The following is a 27203-nucleotide window of genomic DNA, read 5'->3' on the forward strand; positions in this document are numbered from 1 at the left end:
ATGTTAGTAAAATATTTTAAATATTTGAAGGAATGTATATTCTATGTCATTACATCATTTGAGGATTAGATTCTTAATAAGATAATTTATAGATCATTTTCCTTGGCATTGTGTTTTTTTAAATTAATTTTCTTTATGGGTTTGCTTATTTATTTTAATACTGATTCTGAGATTGTTGTAGCCTATTATAGAGATGCCAATGATTTCAAATTTTAAAAACTGTAATATACACATGTGTATGTTTTTACTTTCTGGCTTTCTAGCAGTAATTTTTTTTTTAAGTTCCAGGTCCTTAAAAAGCAGACTGCTTTCCAGGAAATGCAAAAACTACAAGTCAAAATATAGGTCATGCATTACATTAACTATGCAGTGCTTCTAAGAGTTTTACCAAATGTAACTTTGATATTTATTTGCAGACACACACAGGCACATCTTTTACCTTCTTTAGCACTTAATTTTAATTTCTGTGCATTAACACAGAAATTTATTTCTGAACTTAAAGTTTATTAACTTAAAGTTATTCTTGCTGCACTCCTTAATACTGGGTATATTAGAAATTCAGATGTATGTGCCTGTGTTACAGATCAGTTAATGCACTTTTCTGAAAACTGTGTTTCCACTTAGGTTAAAAATGTGTTCTTCCTGACTGTGACCAAGGAAGGTACATTTACCCACAAGCAATGTGCCAGATGACATGCTCAGTTCCAGGAATGTGGCATGAAATAATGTTGATTATGAAGCCTAATAGATGATATAGAAAAATAGCCCCTATTTTGTAGTCATGTTGCTTTAAATTATGGAAGAATAACTTTTCATCTTTGTATCATATTACTTTTTAGCCCTAAAATAAGAAACTAAGGAATGTAATGAATTTTTATAATAGAAATCACTTTAAGGTGAATATTTTCTACAGTTTGTCAGCTTACTCTTATCTTTCAATCCATCTGTGTATAAAAAATGATGAATTTTATTATCTTAATCCTTTCCTAAATCTCTCCAAATTTTTTTTTAGAATCTAGAGTTATTAGCATGGACATATTAATAGCAGCCAAACGTTTGGAAGCAATTATTATTTAGTGTCCTTTTAATCATAGGAAAAAAATTGTTATAAATAAAGTCCTTTCCATTTTCATTATTTTTGTTAGAATACAAGTGAGATATTATTTTTACTTTTTCCCACTGAAAGTCATTCTGCTGTTGATCACGAGTTTGGTTAGCTGGTCTTTGCTTATTCAACCCCATTTGTTAAAAGAACTGCTCCTTGAGTGAATCTGACTGGAATCAGGTGTGATAGGGGCAAGAGGTCCCAATGCCTTGTAGTAAGGGCTTGTTTTACACAGGAGTTGTGATCATAGAAGGTAGCACCTGAGAACTGTATCTATGCTATTCTTAATGTCTGTGAAGGAGACCTAGATGTTTGGGGAGGTATTTTTTGTTTACTCTTGTGTGTATGGAGAGCCCCACTTTTCTAGATGAATACAGAGGGGTCAGTGACCTGAATGGTGCTGGTGCCCCTCACCTGTCTCTGCTGCTTTCTACTCAGGAACTGTTTTCAGTGAGTTACATAGAAAAGTTAGAATAATTTAGTTACCTTTCTCAAGTAACAGTATTCTCTTTTAAACTTGTCCATGTTTTGAGAAGAGAAACAAAACAACAGTTATCATATCAAAAGGAGCACCTACCCATAATACCATGTGACAGCCACTCATATCAACTTTTGAAATGAGAATCATCAGCAGATATTTTAGGAAGCCAGATAGATTTGATTCATTTAGGGTAAAGGAGTAATTCATTTAATATGTTCCTGGCTGGAGTGTGGAGATCGGGAGAAAATGTCTCCTCAGTTTTTTTTTAGACTTTACTTTTTTTATTGGTTATTCAAAACATTACAAAGATTACAGAATCACATCGGTCACACATCCACATTTTTACATAATGCCATAATAGTAACTGTTGTATTCTGCTACCTTTCCTATTCTCTACTACCCCCCTCCACTCCCCTCCCATCTTCTCTCTCTACCCTATCTACTGTAATTCATTTGTCTCCTTATTTTTTTCCCATTCCCCTCACAACCTTTTATATGTAATTTTGTATAACAATGAGGGTCTCCTTCCATTTCCATGCAATTTCCCTTTTCTCTCCCTTTCCCCTCCCACCTCATGACTCTGTTTAATGTTAATCTTTTCCTCCTGCTCTTCCTCCCCGCTCTGTTCTTAGTTGCTCTCATTATATCAAAGAAGACATTTGGCATTTGTTTTTTAGGGATTGGCTAGCTTCACTTAGCATAATCTGCTCTAATGCCATCCATTTCCCTGCAAATTCCATGATTTTGTCATTTCTTAGTGCTGCGTAGTACTCCATCATGTATAAATGCCACATTTTTTTAATCCATTCATCTATTGAGGGGCATCTGGGTTGGTTCCACAGTCTAGCTATTGTGAATTGTGCTGCTATGAACATCGATGTAGCAGTATCCCTGTAGCATGCTCTTTTAAGGTCTTCAGGGAATAGTCTGAGAAGGGCAATAGCAGGGTGAAATGGTGGTTCCATTCCCAGCTTTCCCAGGAATCTCCATACTGCTTTCCATATTGGCCACACCAATTTGCAGTCCCACCAACAATGTACAAGAGTACCCTTTTCCCCACATCCTCTCTAGCACTTGTTGTTGTTTGACTTCATAATGGCTGCCAATCTTACTGTAGTGAGATGGTATCTTAGGATGGTTTTGATTTGCATTTCTCTGACTGCTAGAGATGGTGAGCATTTTTTCATGTACTTGTGGATTGATTGTATGTCCTCCTCTGAGAAGTGTCTGTTCAGGTCCTTCGCCCATTTGTTGATTGGGTTATTTGTTTTCTTATTGTTTAATTTTTTACTCCTCACACTTCAGATAGAGCCCTAATATCCAGAGTATACAAAGAATTCAAAAAATTAAACAATAGGCTTTACTTTTAACCCTGGGCTAGACATGCTAAGCTGCAGTTTCTTTCCTTTACCTCCCACTATGTGGCACTTGAAATAACCCTAGATGAGACATATTGGTTGCTATTTTTACCATAAGGTGTGTGATCTTGGTTGGATCTCTGGTGTCCTGCAGTGTAAAAGAAGGGGGTAGTTGCATAATCTCCTGACTCATCTGGGGTGTCCACTGTATGAAGCAGATGAGAGAACGATATCTGGAGGAATTCTTTGCCCTCTTGTTCAGTCATTCTGAGCTGCAGGTTTATCAAGATCCTTCAAATAGAGTGACAGAGAAAGCATGGCTAGCTGCCATGTAGTTATATTGCCTAAAAACCATTTTACATGTAATCCTCACTAAAAGTGTATACAAGCAGTCTCAGAGTCTGGCCTGGGTAATCCAGGGTACACCCAGGCTTCCCTTCTTAGAGAGAAAGGCTATGCAATTAAAATCATGGCTCATTTTGCTAGGGCCTACCCTGTTCATCCCCTAAGAAGAGCTAGAAAAAGGAACAAATATTTGAGAAATACAGCCAGTTCTGAATGTTACCAGCATTGCTTTCCTATGTGAAAGAAATTGAGCTGAAAATGACCTTTTGGGTTTGACAGACTTTGCTTTACTTCCATTTCTTCGTCCACCAAAGGTAAACTATTGATTTTTCATCCACCACCTGCCATTCAGTAGACAACATTTACTGTACACTCCTATTTCCTCTTAGTGTAGTTATTGTAGCAAATGGAAAATTTCTTTAATTGTCTTGTATTCTCTGTTTGTCTGATAATTATGGAACATGGGATCTTATTGTACATCTGGTCCCCTGTATTGGGTAGGGAGAGACCAACAGCTTATTTTTTTTTTCCTCACAGTATTTTTATGTTATCAGGAACTTCTCATTATAGAACCCATCTTGGCATTTGAAGTTAAAGATGTTATAAGGAGAAATCTATCATTAGGATCCAGGTTTGTTATTCTGATTTGGGCAGGCAGACACTTTCCATTAATGTTGGGAAAGCAAAAGTATATCCAACTGGTCCACTTCCCAGCACGGAAAATCACAGGGTGAGAAGGGCAAACTAAGGTGTGACAGCAAATAGAGATTACTGAGACAGCATCTGTCTGGAAAGAGCAGCTGTCAGTTATAAAGGCTCCTGTAACAAATGGAAGATTGCATGCCAGATCTCTAGAAATATAGATGGACCATAATAAGATTGTCATCCATTATCACATGGTTTGAAGAGAAAATAACAGATGCTAATAAAATGGCATGTGTGGGGCAGTGATAAAGAAACCTAATTTTTTTTTTCTTGAGGATAAGGTTTTATTTGAAGCCCACATTTGACTATAGTATCTTTTCCAAATGTAGAGAGAGAGTGTGTGTGTGAAAGCCACAAGTCTCCAGATGCAGGTTGGCTCAGACTTTACCAGTGTAATTTCACTTTGGGTTTTGTTCTTTTAGTAATTATTGAAGAATAAGTGATACACACTTCCATTTAGTTTTTTTTTTTTTTTTATTTTGCTTAGTTTTAAGTTATGTTCCTAGTGTATAAGACATGTGAGACTCTTGACTAGAGGATTTGGCAATTTTCTCTTTTAGTACTCACGACTCATTGTAGATAGCATGCCTGTTTCTTGAAAGATGATTGCAAAATAGCATGCCAGAAAAAAGAAAATAAAAATAAGATCCAGTATTTATATGTTTTACTTTCCCTTTAGAGACTATGAATATAAGAAGTAATTAGCAAAAACACTGACTTTATCATTGTTTTGATTACATTTGTTTAAATATGTCTTCTTTTCATGTCTGTGCTTCTGTCATTCAAAATTGTTTTTGCAGCTCTCACTTGGCCACCCATCTCTTCAAAAATGAAAAAGTGTTTATATATTACAACATAATTTAAAAAAAATTAGTTGTTGACAGAAATTTATTTATTTGTATGCGGTGCTGAGAATCAAACCCAGTGCCTCACACAAGCCAGGCAAGTGCGTTACTGCTGAGCCATAACCCCAGCCCCATTATAAAAATTTTAATATGAAATCTAGTATTATGTAGTATTATTCTGCTAAATTTCATTTTCCAAATAAAATTAAACTTGATATGATAAGCTTTCAAAACACATACTCCAATTTGCTCCTTTATAAAACATGAGTACTATTTCTAAGAAGATGTGTATCAATCTAAGTTATAGTTTTTACATATTTTGAATCATAAAATTGTGGCTTCAAAGTTGGTGGATTTGACATAAAGTTTAATACAGAGATGAGTTCAGAAGTGGTAGTTCTTTATAGCCAGTAGGAAGGGTTATTTCTTCCTCAGTTGGAGTTTTGCCATATTAGGAGATAATGTGAAAAAGAGGTTTTTTTAGGGGAAAAACATGCTTTTAAAGATTTTCATCACATTACTCACCACTTAATTCAGTTATCCTAACAAATAGCTATTGAACTTATTTAGCAAAGTTCTCCATAGCATCATTTTATAATGAATATGTACTTTTAACTTTTTAATTTCCTGATAGCCACTTTGGGAATCCCAGTCTCAAATTGAAGCATATTGCCAGCAAAACAGTAAACTTTTGAAGATTTTCATGACTTGCAAGTGTTTTCTGGTTTTGTTTTGTTTTTCAGAATTTTTTTCCAGAGAAGTATATCAGAGAACTCCCTGGTAGTAATGGACTTCTCAGGTCAGAAAAGCAGAGTTATAGAAAAATCCCACCTAAGCTCTTTCAGTTGCAGTTGAAGAAGGACTCGCTTGGAGGGTACTCATAATTTCACTTTCTTGAAAGAATTTTTAATTTCAGTTTGTTTCACCCCCATTCCTTGCTCAGAAAAAAAGGATGTTTGCACCTGGGCAGTCACAGTAGACCCACTGCCTCCTCACAGACCTCTGCCACAAAAATAGGTATGTGTGCTCCTAGCCTTGGTCACTGAGCTGATGGGCAGCTTGACATGACTTTAGTGACATGTGGTCACTAAGTGATGGGGGGCATATATGTAGTGAAATTTCAGTCACTGCAAGCAAACTTTTGTATTCATTTATTTTATTTCTTTAGCCATCCATCGGTCCCAGCCATGGTTTCACCACAAGATTTCCAGAGATGAAGCTCAGCGATTGATTATTCAGCAAGGACTTGTGGATGGGTAAGTTTGATACTTTTAGTGTTGAGTAGAATTTGGGTTTGGATTTTGGATTTGGTTTGGATTTTGCCAGTAAATAATAATAATTTATTCAGTGAACACCAAGTGTTTTTAATTTTGGCTTATCATAACACAGAAATGACTTTGTTCTGTAAGAGTGGCTATCACTGAATTCTAGCAATATCTGTATAATACCCAGTACACAGAGTGTGCTTAGTATTTGTGTATAAATTAACAGAGAAGAGAATAGTATTCTTTGTTCTTGACTAAGAGCACTAATGTTATCCATTCTGTGCCAATTCTAGCATTTTAGATATTAATTCATGAGAGCAAAAAAAAAAAAAAAAAACTAACCTTGTTTTTGGGTATCAATGTTTCAATTTGAACAAGTAATTAATATTATTCTAAAATATGATTTACATTATGACATTATCCTATACATTGTAATTCTTTTTAGGTATAATGCAGGGTATATTAAGTAGAAATTTTTTTTTCTGATGTTTTCAATGTTTGCTTTTATTTCTGTTTACATCCCTATTGCTTTTTCTCTAAATATTAACAGCTTAAAAATATGAATCTATTAAAAGAGTACTTTTGATGATTTTTTGTGTTATCTTTTAATGGGATACCATGGAGTACACAAGAAAAGCTTAAAATATTTTATGAGAGATTTATAATCTGAAGGATTTTCTTCTCACATTACTCAGTTTCAGGTACTTTAATACTGCTAAGTTCCTTCCCAAATGCAGTACAATGAGAACATTTTATTGAGGATTGGATGAGAAATGAAACCGTTGTCAGTTTAAACAACTGGAGAAAGAATCTTTTATCTTCAAAGGTTGACTTAAGATGATGACAAGGGTTTGAGGAGATTTAATACTGACATTTGGGTAAAAATGCATCTTCACATGGAAGATTATTAATAACAAGTCAGCATTTCATCAGAGTCTAAATAAGAAAAGATTTTAATATACTTCTCTGCTTGGAGCATGGTCTTTTGTTGGATATAAATTTGAATAGTGATCAGAGTTTACAATCCAGTGAGGTCAGGAAAAGAAAAAAACAAGAAAGAATGATTTAAATGTTTTAGAAGATTATAATTCCCTTTATTTATGAATTTGTAACCTGGAGAAAATAATTGAACAGAGTAATCATGCCTGTTTCTATTATTTTGGTATTCCTTTGGAAAGTTGTGGAGGTGTCAGGTGGTCCATCAGGTGGTAGTGGTGATCTGCTTGGGAGGAGGAAGAATTACTGCTTAATTTTCCCATAAAATGCCCTTTGTCCTGTCTCCCAATGATGTACTATCAGAGTTTCACAAATAAAATGGATAATTTCATCAGACATCTGTGATGTCTCAAATTTGGCTGCCTCTTTGCCCAGGCACAGTGAGATTAGTATTGGAGTCACTAGTGGGGATGACTTACAAAGTGTGTTTTCCAGTAATTAATACAAAACTGACTTTTCACTTCATTGCCAGTAAATAAGAATCCATACCCAGCAGCATTTTTTTCTGAGACCATTAGACCACGTCTTCTTTTTGTAACCTGACATTAATAGAGGCTTTCCCACTGCATTCTTCAAGGTTAAATTGCATGTTGGGTATATTTTTTTTAACTTGAAACATTTTTACTTAAACATTTAATAAACAATTTAAAGATGGATTTTAAGGATATAGCATTTCTTATTTTCTGTCGTGTAACAGTAGAAGCCAGAATCAAAAGAAGAAAGCAGACCAAGTGTAGAACGGGGGTAAAAATGATTTTACTCTAAATCATTATGATATATATATATATATACACACACACATACACACACACACACACACACACACACACACTCATCCCTTTTTTGTTCTCATCCCTTATTCTTTCTGGTAGTTACATGGGAATACCCAATTTCCCAGTGGAAAAAGGACAAAATGAACTGTTGATGCCAATGGAATGTTATGCTGGGTATTGTAAGCAAACAATGTCACAAATAGACTGAGTATTTATCCTATTAAAATTACATTAGCACTGATGACAGTTTTGTAGTAAGAGATTATGTTGTAACATATAATTCACCAAGTTTAATAATCATACCCACTGAATACACAGTTAAGGAGATCCAAGCTACAGCTTTTATGAGTACACATCCTGGGTTTGTTACATGGCATGTTTCTATGAAATCTGTGAGTAAATGTAGAAACATATTGAAATTCTTCCTCTCTCTTTTTAGAGTTTTCTTGGTAAGGGATAGTCAGAGTAACCCCAAAACTTTCGTCCTGTCAATGAGTCATGGACAAAGAATAAAGCACTCAGTTTCAAATTATACCACTAAGTAATTTGTGATTTCATATTCATATATTAGATATGATCTTAATGCATAAGCTTTTGGAAACTTTGTTTTCCTGTTGTTCCTTTTATTAAATATAATGTGGGAGCTTGTGCTTTGACCAGAGTTAAATTTGGCAGAAATGGTTTTATGAGCCTGAATTAATATAAGAAATACAGGAATTGTAAAAATTAAATTTATCTTTTTTTTGCACGAAATATGATTTAGCAATATTGTATAGACCCCATGCCACCTATTGTTAAAAGGCCACTAAAGATTCTTTTTTCTGAGTTCTAACCATTCCTTAAAAAAACATTATTTTAAAAACCCTTTCTCTTCTCTTCTCTCAAAGACATTTTTTGCTATTATTGTTGCTAGTTTTTGTTCATTTGTTTTAAATTATTTGTATAGAAACACAGGAACTGTGAGATTGGTGGACATTTCAATAATCCTGGGAACATTTTTAAAATATCTGTGACTCTGTTTTTGGCTGGCACAACTTGCTTTGGTTTTTTTTTTTTTCTTCTGCTGTTGTGTGTCAGCATGTGCACATATGTACATATGTGACGTGCATATTGGAATCAGGCAGAGGAAAACAGATTCAATCTACTTTCAGGAAGGTCTTATTTAAATTACTAATGCTTTCCTTTGAATTGGCTCTTTTTGAAATCATTCAAAGGCCATATAGAGCACCAACCCTGCTTCTTTGATTTTTTGATCACTGTCCCCAGCAAGAATGAGCGTTTAATGCTAGAAGACTTCACCACCAAACAAAAAAGTCAACTGACATTCCATTAGCATAATATGTTATTGCTTCAGAATGAATTTGATGATAAAAATTATATGAATAGTCATTCTTTAATATACTGAGGCATTTAATATACTGAGACAATGTTTAGAAATAGAAATTAATTTCTGTACACAGAAGCATTAAAATATCCTGTCTACCTTTACACTGAATAGTGCAGATTTCTCTCTGTTCATTGACTCAAAATTGTTAAACTATCCTAACTAAACAGAACTCTGGGAGAATTAGATGCAGAGAAAGTGGAGGCATGTTTCTTATCCAAGGATCATATGATACTTCTTTAAAATGTAAGTGAAATCAAAGAAGTGGGCATGCCATGCTGTTCTCTGCACAGTCCTTAGTTTTATAAACTTGTCAATTTTGGCATGAAGTGGAACAACTTTGGCTTGCAGTGGAACAACCATCATTTTTCTGGATGGATTTTTTACCCTCTTTACCAGCTTGTTGCTTTTCCTATTGCAGGTGGAAGATGATGGTGAAATGTTCCACATGCTAGATGATGGCCACACTAGATTTATGGATCTAATCCAGCTGGTGGAGTTCTACCAACTCAAGAAGGGTGTTCTTCCTTGGAAGTTGAAATATTATTGTTCTGGGATTGCGCTATAGCTGAGCCAGAAGTGAACGTGTTAAACTGTTGAAGAAAGAGACTCAAGGGGGAAAATAATTAAAAGAGAGCATAAATAGGGGTAAAAATACTGTGGTGAAAGTAATATTTCACCTGCAAGTTATAAAAAAAAATATTTCGTGCATTGCAAATAAATGAAAACTTTTATTGGCATTACAATCGTCATTTAAAATTTGTAAGTTGAAATTAAACCTTAGGAAAAAATGTTTTGGAGTGTTCTTTTGTGGTTTCATATATTATTGTATTTTCTTCAAATATGAATACTTCAAACTTTTATCTTCTCCTTTTTAAAATATGACAGCCCTAGAATTCTCAAACACCAAATATGAAGAAGAAATCAGGTTTCAGAATGACCTTTTTGCAAACTGAATTCCAGTTATACTACTTTTTTAATATTAAAGAGCATGACAAAACCTTTAGCTATTAATTAAAAGAAACTATACATGACTTGTTAATAAAACTAAAAACAATTTTGAATTGTATGTTCTCTGGTTTTATTACAGCCAAAGGATCAAATCATACTTTGTGGTAGCAGCTTAAAATTATTTTGAAGTAAATTGTTTTTTTGTCTAGAAAACTTTCATTAAAGTCATTGAATTACTAATTGTACCATAAAATCTATACTAGTATTGAACATATTAGTGGCACATTGTTAATTGCACTTTTTTCATTTCTTAATAATTGGCTTAGATTATATATTTTTAAGAAAATGATCAAACTATTGAAAAAATTTTGATAATTTGCACATACTTTATGATATATAAACTATGATAACATAAAATTGTCACCTTAATATTTTATGTTCAACTCATGCTTTTTCAGAACATTCGTTAGATCCTTTCATTAATAAATCAGGAAACCAATTAAAACAGGTAGAAAGAAAGATTCAAGACCTATGAGGATCCTAATAGGTAAATCTTTGTTCTTCTCTTTGTGCCCCTTTTAGTTTTTTTAGCATGGTAACATCATTATGGAAGCCAAAAATTTTGAAAACTTGAGACAGTAACCTGCCTGTTTGTTACAACTCCAAGACAATCTGGGATGTTTTTACTTTTTAGTTTTGTTTGTTTGGCTGGGTTTTGATGTTGTTGTTGTTGTTATTCTATGATTCTTATTCCCAGTTTGGTGGGAAGAATAATCATTGTTCTTTAAAAAAAGAGGAGAAATAAAACATCAAGTAAACCTCAATGTTATACAAAATATTGCCCATCCCCTCTAACTGAGCCTTGTAACACGCTTGTGGGAAAGACAGTTTTTTTTAATCAATATTTCAAAACTGCATAATTCACTTTTAGATTAAAAACTATACATTTTTGTTTACAAAACATAGAACACATTCATGAAATGTGAATAAAATCAATATCACTGAAAAAGAATTACTTATTGGATTTTTAATATTCACTTTACTTCTCATTGCAAATCTAACTCCTAAAACAATAAAACTTAGAACATTAATCTACTATTATAAATTACTAGTCATGGGGCTGGGATTGTGGCTCAGTGGTAAAGTGCTTGCCTAGCATGTGTAAGGCACTGGGTTTGATTCTCATCATCACATATAGAAAAATAAATGAAAAAGGTCCACCAATAACTAATAAAAAATTAAAAATATATAAATAAATTACTGGTCAGGTGTCCACAAACCCTGAAAGACACAGGACTTGCTGGTGGAATAGTGGGAGGTAATCACACTTGCCCCTTTCAAACTTTCATCATGGGCCTGGGTATTTCTGATTTATTTTCAATTTATAGAAACACACTGTGTTATGAATTGGAATGCACTTTCTCATGATATCTCCATTTCAAACAAATATCATAAAATTTAATATTTTAAATACTATATTATTATAATTTGATCAATTTGTGCTTGTATTTGTTATTTGTGTTTCTAACTTCATTGCTGATCTAAAGTTACTATTGGGGAGCTCAGATTTTATATGAAATTGCTTACTTTAATTTTAAATCAAAAGTCAAAATTACTGAGGAAAGAGTCATGGAGTGTTTTAGTCAGCTTTTTTACTGCTGCAACCAAAAGACCTGACAAGAGCAATTAGAGGAGGAAAAGTTTATTTGGGGGCTCGCAGTTTCAGAGGTCTCAGTCCATAGACAGCTGACTCCATTCTTTGGTAACTGAGATGAGGCACAACACCATGGCAGAAGTGTGTGGTGGAGAAAAGCCATGGCCACCAGGAAGCGGAGAGAGAGCAAGCTCTCCTCACCAGGGATAAAATATAAACCCTAAAGACACATCCCCAGGTACCCACCTCCTCCAACCACACCTTACCTGACTATGGATAATCCCTGTCAGTGGATTGATGCAGTAGATTAGTTGAAGACTCTCATAACCCAATCATTTCACTCTAAATTTCTTGCATTGTTTCACACATGAGCCTTTGGGAGACACCTAATATCTAAACCATAACACGGAGGGAAATTATTGTTTTCTTAATTTCTTTTAAAAAAGGGTACTTGCCTCTGTGTGGCTGTGTGTATGTGTATGTGTGTGTAAATTTATTATGACGTTAAATCTGAGAATGTCAGACACATTCACAGGCACTCCAGTTTTGAAATGCATTCCCCAGAACATGTAAATTTCCTTTGGAATCCTTTCCATTGTGATTTAGCCATGTTATATTATTTTGCCCCAGTCTGGATGGGAATGATGACAGATTAGCTTGGTTTTCTTCTATTTCTGTTCATATGTGGGTGTTGGCATGCCTCACTCTCTCAGAAAGAAGGGAGTGCCGCAGCCATCCAATCCTTGATGTTCTTTTTTATTTCCATATATTGAAGGAATAGGTAATCATTTTGAAACATTTGGAAGAACTAATCAAACAAGACTAAAATTATTAGGGTGCTTTAATTTGGAATAATTACTTGTTTCACCTGTATTAGGAAAGTCCTGGTTTATATGAGTAGACTTTTATTTTACTCTGTTTCAGGGTATTCAGCATCAATTAATTCATGTGGTATCTGTCTTTTAAATACCAACAAGGATAACTCTACTCATGGTGGCTGTATTCTGGTAGGCAGATCAGACTGTTCCCTGGATCCTAATTACCCTGACGGGGAATGATTGTCATTGGCAAAGGTTACAGCTTGGCATTCCAAGCTGGCTTTACTGATTTAAAGCTGTTCCATAAGCTGTTCCATTGCCAGGAGTTCTCATGCTTTGTGGTGCCTTGGTTCCATTTGGTGGTCTAGTAAAGCCTATGGATCCCTTTGATAGAATATTTTTAAATATGTAAAATAAAGTAGATAGAATTTCAAAGCACATGAACTATATAGAGACATAACTATCAATGTGGTGGAAACCCTGCTGTGCTGTGCCTTCCTGTGTCTACTTCTGGTTGAATTGACTCTTGTCCATATACGTCTTACAATTTTCTGTCCTATATTCATTTGGGAATAGGTGGGTGATTTACAGTGTTACTCATAATACTAGTGGGGGACAGAGTAGTTTTTTGAAATGTAGGGTTATTGTAATATTCACTGAACATTCCCTCAGCCAAACCTCCATGTTTACCTCTTGTAGATTGTGTCACCTTGTGCCAGTCTTGGATCTCACACTTAGACCTTCTGGGACCTATAGGAACACTCATAATTGGGGTACTGCTTAGAATGTCTCTAACAGCATATTCCTCAGGTCACAAATTAGAGGGATTTTTTATACATTATTAAAAAGGATTTTAGTGATGGCCTAAAGAAAGTCCTACCTTTTGGAGGAGCACATCACAATAATGACCTAAAAGCTGATAGCAGAAATCCCCCAAATGAATTTCTCACTGTCATAAACACTTGTTTCTCAGTTGGAGTATCAAGTGTTTAGTTTTTTTGTCATGCCAATATCCTTTGTAAGCATAAATAATTTACCACCTTCTAATTAAGAGCCACACAATACACAAGGTACCAGGAACCAGGTTGAGATGATAGCTCAGCTGTCACACTTTATATATTTGAATTCTAGCCCATTCTGAGTAGATTCATAGTTTAGTTGAGGAGTGTTTTGGGTTTTTTTCCCCTATAGGGGACTACCCCCACCACTACCCCTATTACTATTTCCATTATCACCACCACTTTTGAAGTTTTCTTGGCAATTAAATGAAATCATTCAAATAAAACACTCAGCACATTGTCTAGAATTCTAATGTATATTATTATTGCATTTGTAATTGTATGTTTAGGTCCTCCACCTTGCAATATTCTTCTTTCCATGCAGTGCAGTTTTTATGCTACCTCTCATCTACCCTTCCTACAGGAGCAATACACTGTACTTTCCATGTTGTGCTCTGGCCTTGTTTCAGTCATTGTGATGAGTCTGCTTTGATGAAAGTGCCCCTGAGCACTGCAACAGGGTCCTGCCATCCATTAGTGGGACTGAGTAGATAATCAAAGTGCGCCTACCTATACTAGATCCCACAGATGGCCATGTTTTTTTTTTTTTTTTTTTTTTTTTTTTTTTTTTTTTTTTACCTGTGGTTAAAAGGATAAAAGTATGATTTGGGATTCTTATATATTGTCTTACTTCCTCTCTCTAAATATAGAGGTTGATATTATGGGAAGTAGAGAAGGTTGAAGACTTTCTTTAGAGTAATTGCCTGGACAGGGTAGGGAAAGAACACTTTCTAGGTGATTGGTTCATCTTGGAGGAATTAGCAAACTTTTATGTGAATGTGACCTCCTCTGATTTTTTAAATTTTTTCTTATTAGTTATAAATGACAGTATAATGCATGTTTACACATCATGCATAAATGTATAACTTCTGATTCTTCTGGTTGTACATGACTACACTGGTTGTGTAGTCATATATGCATATAGGGTAATAATGTCTGATTTATTCTACTATCCTTCCAACCCCCATACCCCCTCCTCTCCCTTCACATCCCTCTGCCTAGTCCAAAATACCTCTAGTCTCCCTGCCCCCATTGTGAATTAGCATTCTCATTTCAGAAAAAAAAATATTCAACCGTGTTTTTTAGGGATTGACTTATTTCACTTAGCATGATATTCACTAGCTCCATCCATTTACCTGCAAATGCTATAATTCCATTCTTTAAGGCTAATACTCCATTGCATATATATGCCACCTTTCCTTATCCATTCATCTGTTGAAGGACACCTAGGTTTTCTTTTTTATAGTTTAGCTAATGTGAGCTACTATAAACATTGATGTGGCTGCATCACTGTAGTATGCTGATTTTAAGTCCTTTGGATATAAACCAAGGAGTGGGATAGCTGGGTCAAATGGTGGCTCCATTTCAAATTTTCTGAGGAATCTCCATACTGATTACCATACTAGCTGCACCAATTTAGAGCCCAACAGCAGTGTATGAGTGTATTTTTTCCCTACATCCTCACCAACATTTATTGTTTCTTGTATTCTTGATGATTGCCATTCTGAGTGGAGTGAAATGAAATCTCAGTGTAGTTTTGCTTTGTATTTCTCTAATTGCTAGAGATGTTGGACATTTTTTCATATATTTGTTGATCAGTTGTATTTTTTCTTCTGTGAAGTGCCTGTTCAATTCCTTAGACCATTTATTGATTGGGTTATTTTTATTTATTTATTTATTTATTTGGTGTTAAGATTTTTTTCCTAGAGATTAATGCTGTATCTGAGGTTCCTTGGTAAAGATTTTTTCCCAGTCTGTAGGCTCTATTCATATTGATAATTTCCTTTGCTGTGAAGAAGTTTTTAGTTTGAACCCATCCTATTTATTGATTCTTGATTCTACTTCTTGTGCTTTAGGAGTCTTGTGAAGGAAGTCAGTTCTTAAGAGGATATGGTGAAGATCTGGGCCTATTTTTTCTTCTGTTAGGCACAGGTCTCTGTTCTAGTGCCTAAGTCTTTGATCCACTTTGAATTAATTTTTGTACAGAGTGAGAGATAGGGGTTGTCTTTCATTTTGTTACATGTGGATTTCCAGTTTTCCCAGAACCATTTGTTGAAGAGGCTGTCTTTTCTCCAATAAAGTTTTTTGGCGTCTTTGTCTAGTAAGAAATAACTGTATTATGTGAGTTTGTCTGTGTCTTCTATTCTGTATGATTGGTCTACACATCTCTTTTGGTGCCAACACCATGCTGTTCTTGTTACTATTGCTCTGTAGTATAGTTTAAAGTCTGGTATTGTGATGCCTTTTGCTTCACTCTTCTTGGTAAGGATTGCTTTGGCTATTTGTATCTCTTAGTTTCCAAATGAATTTCATGATTGTTTTTTCTATTACTATGAAGAACATCATTGGTATTTTAACAGGAATTGCATTAAATTTGTATAGTGCTTTTTGTCATATGGCCATTTTGAAGATACTAATTCTGCTTTTCTAGGAGCATGGGAGATCTTCCCATCTTCTAGGATCTTTAATTTTTTTTCTTTAGTGTTCTGTAGTTTTCATTGTAGAGGTCTTTCACCACTTTTATTAGATTGATTCCAAATTATGTTTTTTTTTTTATTTTTTCTGAGGCTATTGTGAATGGGGTAGAAATCTCTAATTTTGTAATTTCTCCTCCCAATACCCTGGAACCAATCACTGTGAAGTGGCTCCTCCTCCCCCACTGGGTGGCTCTCCAATCCTGAGTGTCTAGGGCCTTTTCTTGTGTCTAGTCACTGTCCCACATTTTTCCTCCAGCCAGGCCCCGCTCACAGGCGATGCTCACCTGTAATGCTCACCACAATATTGGCTACACGCCAGGTCTGCTGCTGTTGATGGTATGATACTATCTCCCTCTCCTGTCATGTGATAATACCACCTTCCTCTCCACACAGAAACCCCAAAATTTCAACCTATAGAATGTCTCAAGATTTTGACTCTGTCACTTTATTCCTTATAGGCACTTGTGTCCCTTCATTTTAGAAAGCCATTTTTGCCAAAATTTAATCCATCCTGATAACCATCTATGTTTTCATAGATTAAAAATATGACATTTATTGCATGCTTACTATATGCCAAACACTGGTCTAAACACATGATACGATTTAACTCATTAAATCATCCCATGGACCTGATATAATACATGTTGTTTTCATTCCCTTTTGATAGATGGAAAAACTGCTATGCTGAAATATTGAATCATTTTTTTCCCAAGAAGCCTACAACATTTTGAAGTACAGACAATGTAACTCCAGAACAGGATACTGAAAGTTCCACGTTACACTGGCACCAAAGGATTCAACTATACCTTCCCTGGCTTTTGAAACTCTTTTCCCACCCAGAGAATCTTGTCTGAGCATCCACCAGATCGTCATTTGATCACCATGTTGCACAGTGAACATTAATAGATTTCATGATTGACATCCCCCCCTGTGAGGTTCTTAAAGCAATAAACTGATTTGTTTATGGTTAAGAATTTGTACTTGGGATTTGACACACCTAGGATTTCAAATCAAGGTCTGTCATTTAGTAAAAATGTGACCTTGGCACATTATGTAGGCTGTGGAGCTCAGATTTTCTCTTCTGCAAAATGGGAATAGTTGATTCAACATTATATTATACTAGAAGGATTAAGTGTCTGAATTGCTCAGTGTAAATTAGCTGTTATAAATGTTATTATCTATATCCTCTAAAATTAGTACTGTCCTAGTGATATACATGTTTGTTGTATAAATAAGGCTGGGAGAGGAACAGATGAAGCAGATTGTTCTCTGACTTGACCAACTAGTGGCATGTTTTTATCATGAATTCTGAAGTTCAACCTTGGATATAGAGAAGGATCTCTAACAAGGAACTGGCATATGTTTCTGTTTACCATTCGCTCATTAAATCAGACAATATTTTTGACCTTCTAAAAAGCATCAGGCACTATGCACACTGTCTTAGCCACTGGGAATATTTCTGTGAACAGAGAGATGACTCCTCTCTTCTTACAATGCTGTTACTTCCCTGAGAAAGACAGATATTTACTAAGAAAGACAATGTCCCAGTTTGATAAGTCTTGTGATAGAAAGAGAGTGGTGAGATAACAGTCTCTCGGAGTGGTGAGTTCACTCTAGTTGACTGATAAGAGGCTCCCTGAGAAAGCTGAGGTCTGTCCTGAGAGCTGAGGGATTTGCACACGGAGTCCATAGCAGAGCTACATAAAGAGCGTGCTGTTCAGAGGCACAGTGCGGGCTGGAGGTACGACAAGGGTATGCCTGCAAAAACTGAGGCAGGCCGTGAGGCTGAGTCTTATTAGGATGCAAGTGAGAGGGGAATCAAGCAGCTATGTCATGTGGATCTATGGGTTATGCAAAGGAGTTAAGGTTTTTATTCTAAGAAAAAAATAAAGAGAAGTTGTTGAAGAGTTGTATGCATAAGACGACAGGAACTAGTTTATATTTTTAAAGAGTTATTTTTAAAGTAATGGGAAGGGAGTCATTCTGTAGTCTAAATGTGTTTCCCCAAATTTATGTGTTGAAACTCAGTTCCCTTCATGGTGGCATTAAGAGGTGGGGCCTTCTGCTATGTGATTAAATGGTGAGGACCTTGCCTTGGTGGATGTGGATGGGTTAGTGCCTTGTAAGATGGCTAGAGGGAATCAGTAGGCTCTCTATTGCTCTTCCACCACATGAGAACACCTAGATTACACTGTGTTTGGGGAAAGGGACTTCACCTGACACTGAACTTGCCAATGTCTTGATATACCTACCTTTCAGACCTTAGAACCAAAAGAAATAAATTTTTGTCCTTTATAAATTACTGAGTCTCAGGTATTTTGTTATGGCAAGTAGACCAAGATAGGGTGTGAAGAGAGCATGAATAAAATCCTCACAGTTAACACAACTATTAGGCAAACTTTTCATTTATAGGGCACCATGAATCTGAAGCATACTGAGTACAAGCCATGTGCCAAGCACTGTGCCAAGCAGAACACTGGGGCTGTTGGGCTTTGTTACCAACCTTACTGGGTTTCTGACAGGGATAGAACTGCCATATTTTTCAAAATTGATACCTTCATTCATTTTCAATTTCCTTTTCATGATTAGTTAAATCGAAAACAAATGTCTGGGGTCCTTTTAACCTGCTCCCCTCAAACCCTCTTTCTCTTTCTGAACAGATCTGTAATTTCCCAAAGTAGTGCATGGCTGTGGCATACAGTATTTATCCCAAAGAAGCAGGTTCTGCTGGGGGTTCATGCGTGAGTCCATTTTTCTTATCTTTCTCAAATGGCCGAAGTTAACTGATTTGAAAGGGCCTCATTTTAAATTACATTCATTCAGTGAAAACAGAAATTAACACTTAGAGACAATGGCCTCCAACTTGAATTTGCGGTCCTCCTGCTTAAGACTCCCTATAGCTGGGATTACAGGCCAGTACCATCACACCCACTATTTAATTCTTTTAAATGTAATGGGAAACCCTTCCAAAGATTGCTAATTCAACTCTTTTGTTGTTTGTCATTAGTAGTTCCTTTTGCTGGTTCTTAACCTGCTGATTGAAAGAGAAATTCAAGGAGGCAAAGAGATATTTCAATTGTTCCTAGCAGATGAAAGGATAGGTGGAGAAATTTTTTCTCTTTCTGTTCTTTCTGGAAAATTAAGAAAACTGATAGAGGAAGTGACAGGAGAGAAATTCATTCCCTCCTCGGGTGTGTCCCTGGGATTGGGCCTTCCAAAAGAAAAACCACGCCCTGAGCCAAGAGCTTGGGTGCACCACCCTTCTTAGCACGGACGGGGTGGGGATGGGGTGGGGTGTCCTTGAATCTAGGTGCAAAATGAGGCATCTGGGTGTACCTGGGGATGGCGAGTGGCACCCACAGCCCAGCACATCCAGTCCCCAGTGCCCTTAGTCACCCACGGTCAGCCCTCCCTTTTCTGTGGCAAGTCCAGCATTTCTGTGGCCGAAGAATCTTTCTGCCTACACACTTCAAAAACCTGAAAGGTTAGAATAGTTCACTTGGGGAAGGACTTGAGTTGGGCTTTAGCTGAGGAGATGAATGGCAGGAGGAACTTCTTGGGAGCTAGAAGTACTGAACATTAGGCCTAAGTGAATATGTGTGTAGGAATTTATCCAGGTCCTAGTCAGGTGAGAGGACACCTCTGTAATGCCAGTAGCTTGGGAGGCTGAGGTAGGAGGATTGCAAGTTTGAGGCCAGCCTGGCAATTTAGTGAGATCCCGCCTCTAATCAAAAATAGGTAAATAAATAAATTAAAAAGATCTGGGGAAGTAGCTCAGGGGTTGAGCACCCTAGGTTTAGATATCCAGTGTGGACTGGATTTTCATTTTTGTGTCCTTTTACCATCATTGAAACATTATGTATTTGAGTAATAAAAATGATAAATAAAACTATGGCAAGCTGGCAGACTTATTTTTCCTTTTCTTTTCCTAAATATTTTGCTTGATTGAATTGCCCTTTTTTTTCCAGGACTGGGGATTGGACCCAGGGACAATTTACCACTGAAGTATGTCCCCAGCCCTTTTTATTTTGAGACAGGGTCTCACTAAGTTGCTGAGGCAGGTCTAGAACTTGTAATCCTCCTATCTTAGCCTCTGGAATCGCAGGCATACCGGCATGCACCACTGTACCTGGCCCATTTTAACCAATCCCTAGCAGCTGGACATTTAGGTAGCCTCCAATGTTTTGCTATCATCACTCCTTATATTTTTTTTAAATGTATCTTTAATTATTTACTGAAGATAGATGCTCAGGAAGCTGCTGTCCAATGATCTGAAGAGGAGATGACATTCAAACTAGGTGCCAACATTTATCTAGTAGTCAAGTGGAGAACAATGTGTCTCAAAAGAATAATAAGACTTTAATAAGACTGTGTTTAGATCACTTGAACCAAGTTAGAATGAAAGGCTCAGAATGTTGCAGTAGCTCATCTTTTTACAATACTGGCATTTGAAGTAGCCCCGAAGAGAAGAGTAAACACCCAGATAGTTGGATTTTCCTAAGCACACCCAGGTCAAATTTTCCTCTCTAGAAATAGAGTCTTAGTTTTTAAATATTGAAGAATAAAGCCCAAGATTTGGGAACTTTTCCAAAATCTTGGATAATTTAGAAAACATTAACCTAACTTCTGATAAACAGTCATGTGTTGTTATCAGCTCTGTTATTACACATGAATGGGGATCCAAGGTCGTTTCAATTTGTAGTATGTTGTATAGGCAATGTTCCCCCATCCCCTGCTTTGCTGGGGAGGGAAGCCAGGTTCTCTAGGTAAGTAATCTATCACTGAGCAACATCTCTAGCCCTCCCCAATGTTCTTTATGCTGCTGAAAATTACTTGGATATAGGTGCCTTTACTTTAACTTCAGGTAGAACTGCTTTCTTTCTTCCCTTCAAGCATCCATTACTTTTGTTTTCTAGAACATCTATTTTGGTTGGCAGCATCAAGTGAAACCTCAGCCCCCAGTTTCTTTCCCTAACCTCTTAGTGCAATAGTGAGACATTTGTTTGTGAACACAGTGTTGCTGGATATCTGTATTTTGGGTTGGAATCCAGTTTATCTGTTACAGTTTAGTGATGTTCTAAGCTTTCCCTTCCATCTCTTGGATCCTAAAATGACTTCATGTCATGTTTTGGGTTGGAATCCAGTTTATCTGTTACAGTTTAGTGATGTTCTAAGCTTTCCCTTCCATCTCTTGGATCCTAAAATGACTTCATGTCTTGGCGGAGCTTCACAGTTTCAACATCCACAGACAGATCCAGATTTTTTTATTCATCCTACCATGCTTGGCTGTCAGCAGCAGTTTCTAGGACATGAAAAACATCCAAACTGGCAGACTTCAGAAGAGCAGGCTTTTTTTTTCCAAGCATATTTTGCCTCATTGTGACAAAAGGCCAACGTGTTCCCCTGTTTAAAACATGCAATGGAGTTATTTTAGCTTCTGAACTTTTCCATTCGGAACAAGCACTTATATTGAGAAAGAGGCAAAACAGAGAAGAATCGTATCAATCTACTTAGCTTAGTGATTACAGGTGCTCTGAAGCCAATGACATTGGCCTGGATCTTTACAATCCTCCCCTAGACAAGCACTTTGGTGCCAGTGGTCAAGTTTGTATTCCTCTGCTCCCCACAATCAGCCTGGCAGGAGAGGATTCCAGTAGAAACTGAACAGCCCTGGCTGGCCAGCCCCAGGCCCATGCAGGCATTGCAGGCTCTGATCCCACCTGTTCTCCTGCCTGCCAACCACTGCTCCACAACTCCAGGACAAGGGCTTGGCATAAGAGGGCTGTGAGGAGTTCTTGTTTAAGAGGTGTAGGTTCTGTTTGGGATGATGAAAAGGTTTTGAAAGTAATGGTAATGGTTGTATAGCATCGTTAATGTACTTAATGACACTGGAATTTTACACTTAGGAATGGATAAAATGGCACATTTATATAACATGTATTTTACCATGATAAAGGAAGAAGTAAGGCTTGTAAAAGGACAACAATGTAGTATTCTATTTGGTGTTACCACTGCTCTGGGGTTTTTAAAATTAGCCAGAAGTTATGATTAGCATGGAGTAGCTCCTGTTTTAACATGCAAAATTTAATAATGGCATTGAGTCAGGCAAAATAAATTTGTAGGCATACGAGCTGTCAATTGACACTTCTAGAGAGATACCCTGGCAGCCTATTATGGGGTGGGGAGAAACACTGTGGTTGGTCAGAGAAATCCTGATTTGAATTTTTTTTTTTTTTTTGGTTTTGGGAATTGAACTCAGGGGCACTCAAACACTGAGACACATCCCCAGCCATATGTTGTATTTTATTTAGAAATAGTCTCAATGAGTTGATTAGTGCCTCATTTTGCTGAGGCTGACTTTGAGTCCGTGATCCTCCTACCTCATCCTCCTGAAACGCTGGGATTAAAGGCCTGCACCCCTGTTCCTGGCTGTGATTCTAATCATTTTGATTTGCTTTCTAGTTCATTGCTTATATTTTCCTAGTCTTTAAAATGAGACATGTAATAGCTGCTGCGTCAACCTCTCAGAAAAGCTGATGTAAAGACACACTGATCACATAGCATACTCACGTTGAAATATATGGTCTGTGACCTCACATCTGATGTTACTGTGTCGGTAACATTCAAAAAGAAAATGTTTCTTTCATCCTCTACAGAGAGAAATGGAGGATTGTTTGAGTGGCAGGGATTCTACTGAGCAGGAGTCAGGATGTTGACTTCCACAGGTTTAGTCTAGTATTCAAAGTGTTTTTCATCTGTCAGTAGTAATTCTATTTCAACCTTATAATTTAGGAAGCTGCTTGGATATGTAGAGAATCCTTCTTTGAAGTTCTAGTGAGATGACAATCTTCTCAAATTCATTGAGCTTCTGTTTCTTCATCTGTCACATGAGGGTAAAATCTACCTTGCCTACTTTACAGGATTCTTTTGAGGATTCAGTGAGGTCTTCCGATTCATTTTATTCATTCAGTAAATATTCATGGTGTGCTGATCACTTATGCTGGAGGATGGGAATGTAATGTTCATCAAAGCAGACAGGTTCCACACCTTCCTATAGACTCCAGTTAAGTGGCATAGACAATGTATGTGAGGCACCTACAATGGTGCCTGGCATGTTTGTAAATGCCAGTAAACATAGCTTTCTACCTGTGATGTTTAATTGTATGTGTCAACTTGACTGGGCTATGGAACACCCAGAAATTTGGCTAAACATTATTTCAAGGAATGTCTGTGAGGGTGCTGCTGGATGAGATTAGCATTTGAAGCTGTGGGTTCAGAAAAGCCAAAGGCCTTCCTCAGTGTGGTGGGCCTGCTTCAATCCACTGAGGGTGTGAATGGAAAGGCAGAAAAAGGAGGAATTCTCTTTCTTGACCTGCCTGCTTGAGATGGGAAATGGCCTTCTCCTGCCCTCAGACTAAAACTCACACCATATATGCTCTTGGCTCTAAGGCTCTTGTATTTGGACCTGAGTCTCCAGTTTACAGACAGCAGATTGTGGCACTAGTACGCTAACCCTTGAGGTAAGCATCCTCAGAATGACTCGTGGGTATCCAACTCAGTGCCGTGGAATCAGGAAGCTGGATCTCAGTGGCAAACTGATTCCCTTACTCGTCGGGTCATGTTGTTCATATTCACAATCCTAAGCTATTGCTATCCATACTGTAAAGAGTCATTCTTCTCCATATAATATGAAATGAGGTGAGGGGCGGGAGAGGGAGAGAGCGCTCTCACAGGTCATTCAATTTATCTTCCCTCGAAAGCTGGTAAATGCGATTTTATGTCCAGAGAATAAAGGATTCAAACGTTTACCAAAGTCTTGGGAACTTAAATTGAAGGCAGGGATAATATTGCTGTTCATCACTGTCTACTTATTTTCTATTTAAAGAGTTCTATCTTCCTAGTAGAAGGGGTTGGTTTAATACAGTGTCCAGTGAATGTATTGATTGAATGTATGATGATAAATGTGGCCAACTTACCTCCTAATCTTCCTCTAAGTTTGCCTAGCTGAGGGTGAATGAAATTATTTTTATTAATTTTTTTTTAGTTGTAGATGGGCACATTATCTTTATTTTATTATTATGTGGTGGTGAGGATAGAACCCAGTGCCTCAAATGTGTGAGGCAAACACTCTGCCACTGAGCCACACTCACCACCCGAGATAATTTTTAGTACAGCCATGAAGATCTTTTTTCTTTGCCTTGGGACTGTGGTACAATATATTATTATTATTATTTTCAATATATATATATATATATATATATATATATATACATATATATATATTTTAGTTGTCAATGGACCTTTGTTCATATGCAGTGCTGAGAATTGAACCCAGTGCCTCACACATGGTAGGCAAGTGCTCTCCCACCATGCTACAATCCCAGCCCATTATTATTATTATTATTATTATTATTATTATTATTATTATTATTATTCTTTTGCAAAGAGTAAGAATTTGGGGCCTGGGGATGTGGCTCAAGTGGTAGTGTGCTCACCTAGCATGCGTGAGGCACTGAGTTTGATTCTCAGCACCACATAAAAATAAAAAAAATATTGTGTCCACCTAAGAAAAAAATAAAAAAAATATTAAAAAAGAGTAAGAATTTGTAGATTGGCATCAGGTGTAAGATATTTTCATATGTGGCACTATATGCCTGAATATGAAGTTTTAACATTTCAGCCAGGAACATTTAAGTTATGCCAGGATAATATATAAGGAAGGAAATGAAGAATATATACACTGTTCACATGTCAAAAATGTGTCCACATTTTACCAGGGAAGATGGCTATAATACCTAATCCAGAAAAGGGAAGGACATTTATTAACAAGGGAGAGAAAAGGTTTCTAAGGAACTTTGCATATTGCATGCAAAACCAAAGTGACCTGGGTGCATAGAAAGAATGAGTCTGTTTAACAAAGCAAGTTAATTTTAGTTTTAAGACTCCATTCTCTAATATGCAATATTTCTAAAAAAAATAGTTGTATTGAATGTAGCATTTTTGTTGTACATCTCTCTTTGGCTTGCTCAAGATGAATGCAATGCTGAAAAGCTGTTTGTTTTTTTCTGATGATCTAACAACAAGTGTACTTCTGTCACATCCAGAGTGACTGATAATGCTCAGGACTATCCATTACTCCATTCAAATAATAGGATTTGCTTGCTTTTAAGGTCACTTGGGCTATAATGTTGTTATTGTTTTTCCTGCTGTGCTGTAGTCTCATTTTCATGGAGGACTGGTGGAAGAGGTATTGGGCAGCACTCTTCACAGACATAATGCCACTTCTTTGCCTGCAGACTATTTTGCCTGCAGTCCTGAATTTCCTTGCATACAACAGGGGTTTTAGTGGCATAAGAAACTTGAGTTTCACTATGGATTCAACAATGCAACAATAGAAATCATTCTTTAATATTATTTGTCTTCAAGTTAGAAAGTAGGATGAAAATATTTAACAGTTTGCATCTCAAGAATGCTTTGTGGTTCTTAAAATAAACAAATCATATATTTGAGGCTGGAGGTATAGCTCTGTGGTAGAGATTTGCCTAGTATGTGCAAGACCTTTGATTAGATCAACAACAGAATAAATAAATAAAATCATATACTAAGCAGAGTGGTAGGAGGAAAAGGTCAGAATTTAACTAAATTTCTGATCATTTGAAGTTCCATTAAATAGCAAACCACATCTTGAACATTATAGTCAAAAACATTCACTCGCATTTTAAATGAGGTCTCATTTTTCTGTAGTGGATATAGACTAATCTGAATTTCTTTCTTTCCTATTATAGGCTTGACTTTATTAACTTCCAAAAATCTTACATGTTTCAGGTTTTGCTTTGTAGTCTCATTTTCATAGAGGATTGGTGGGAAAAGAGAGAGGAATTGGTAGCACTTGTTCATGCAAAAAGTCCAAATTTTTATTAAACTGAAATAGCTCAGGTAATTTTAGGTTGTTGTTGTTTTGTAGAAATAATTGTATATGAGGAAGCCTCAAATGTTAATAGAACAGAGGACTCCTGGGTTCGAAATCCAGCTCCATTGTTATGTTGTGTGACATGGGGTGAGGCATATATCTCTGAGCCTCTGTTTGTACTACAGCATCTCTGATGTCATATTTAACTACATAAATATATGCAATCCTTCCTTCCTATGTCTGCAGGGAATTGGTTCCAGGACCTCCTATGGATACCAGAATCTGAAGATGCTCAGGTTCCTTATGTAAAACAGCAGAGTGTTTGCATGGAATCTTCACAAATCCTCCTGTATGCTTTAAATTCTTTCCGGACCACTTATATCTAATACAATGTAAATGTCTCATAAATAATTTTATACTGGATTTTTTGGGGAATAATGACAAGAAGAAATCTGTACATGTTCAGTAAACACAATTCTTATTTTGGGGGGGGGTTACTATTTTTGATCTGAGGTTCATTGTGGCTGGAGAGATAGAGTCTGTCCTGAAACTTCGAGTCTACATAGCAATGTTTGTTGTACACCTGGTGCTGACCCTGCTCCCTTTGCTCCACAAACTTGGAGATCTCTATGTTTCCTCAAAGCAAAGAATGTTGGCTTAAAGTAAGTAATTAAACCCAGGACTTCTTTCCTTAAGAAATGCTGGATTTTGGTTTAATAAGTTTTCCCAAGTTTTATTGTTTTGCAACATTTCAAATCTTCAGAAAACTTGCAGGCAAAGTATAATGAGGAGCTTGTATCTACCAATTGCTAACGTTTTGCCACATTTGCTCTCTGTTTCTGTCCTCCTTCCCTTGGTATATAGGTATTGTTGAACCATTGGATAATTTATTGCAGGCATCCTGACCCTTCATCCCTAAATACTGTAGCATATATTTCTTAAGAAAAAGGACATTCTTCTACATAGCCACAATACAACTACTTGGGAATTTAACATTGATCCAATATTATTATCTGAAAACAAACTGTATATTAAAATTTTCACAATGGTTCCAATACAGTTCTTGTAGTTTTATTTA

At 36.4% G+C, this 27203-nt stretch overlaps 1 pseudogene; it reads left to right on the forward strand.

Moving 5' to 3' along the window:
* LOC144252305 (growth factor receptor-bound protein 14-like) overlaps positions 1 to 27203 on the forward strand; it is a 147991-nt pseudogene that overhangs the window by 24075 nt on the left and 96713 nt on the right.

This window comes from Urocitellus parryii, unplaced genomic scaffold, assembly GCF_045843805.1.
Source record: "Urocitellus parryii isolate mUroPar1 unplaced genomic scaffold, mUroPar1.hap1 Scaffold_40, whole genome shotgun sequence".
Lineage (NCBI taxonomy): Eukaryota > Metazoa > Chordata > Mammalia > Rodentia > Sciuridae > Urocitellus > Urocitellus parryii.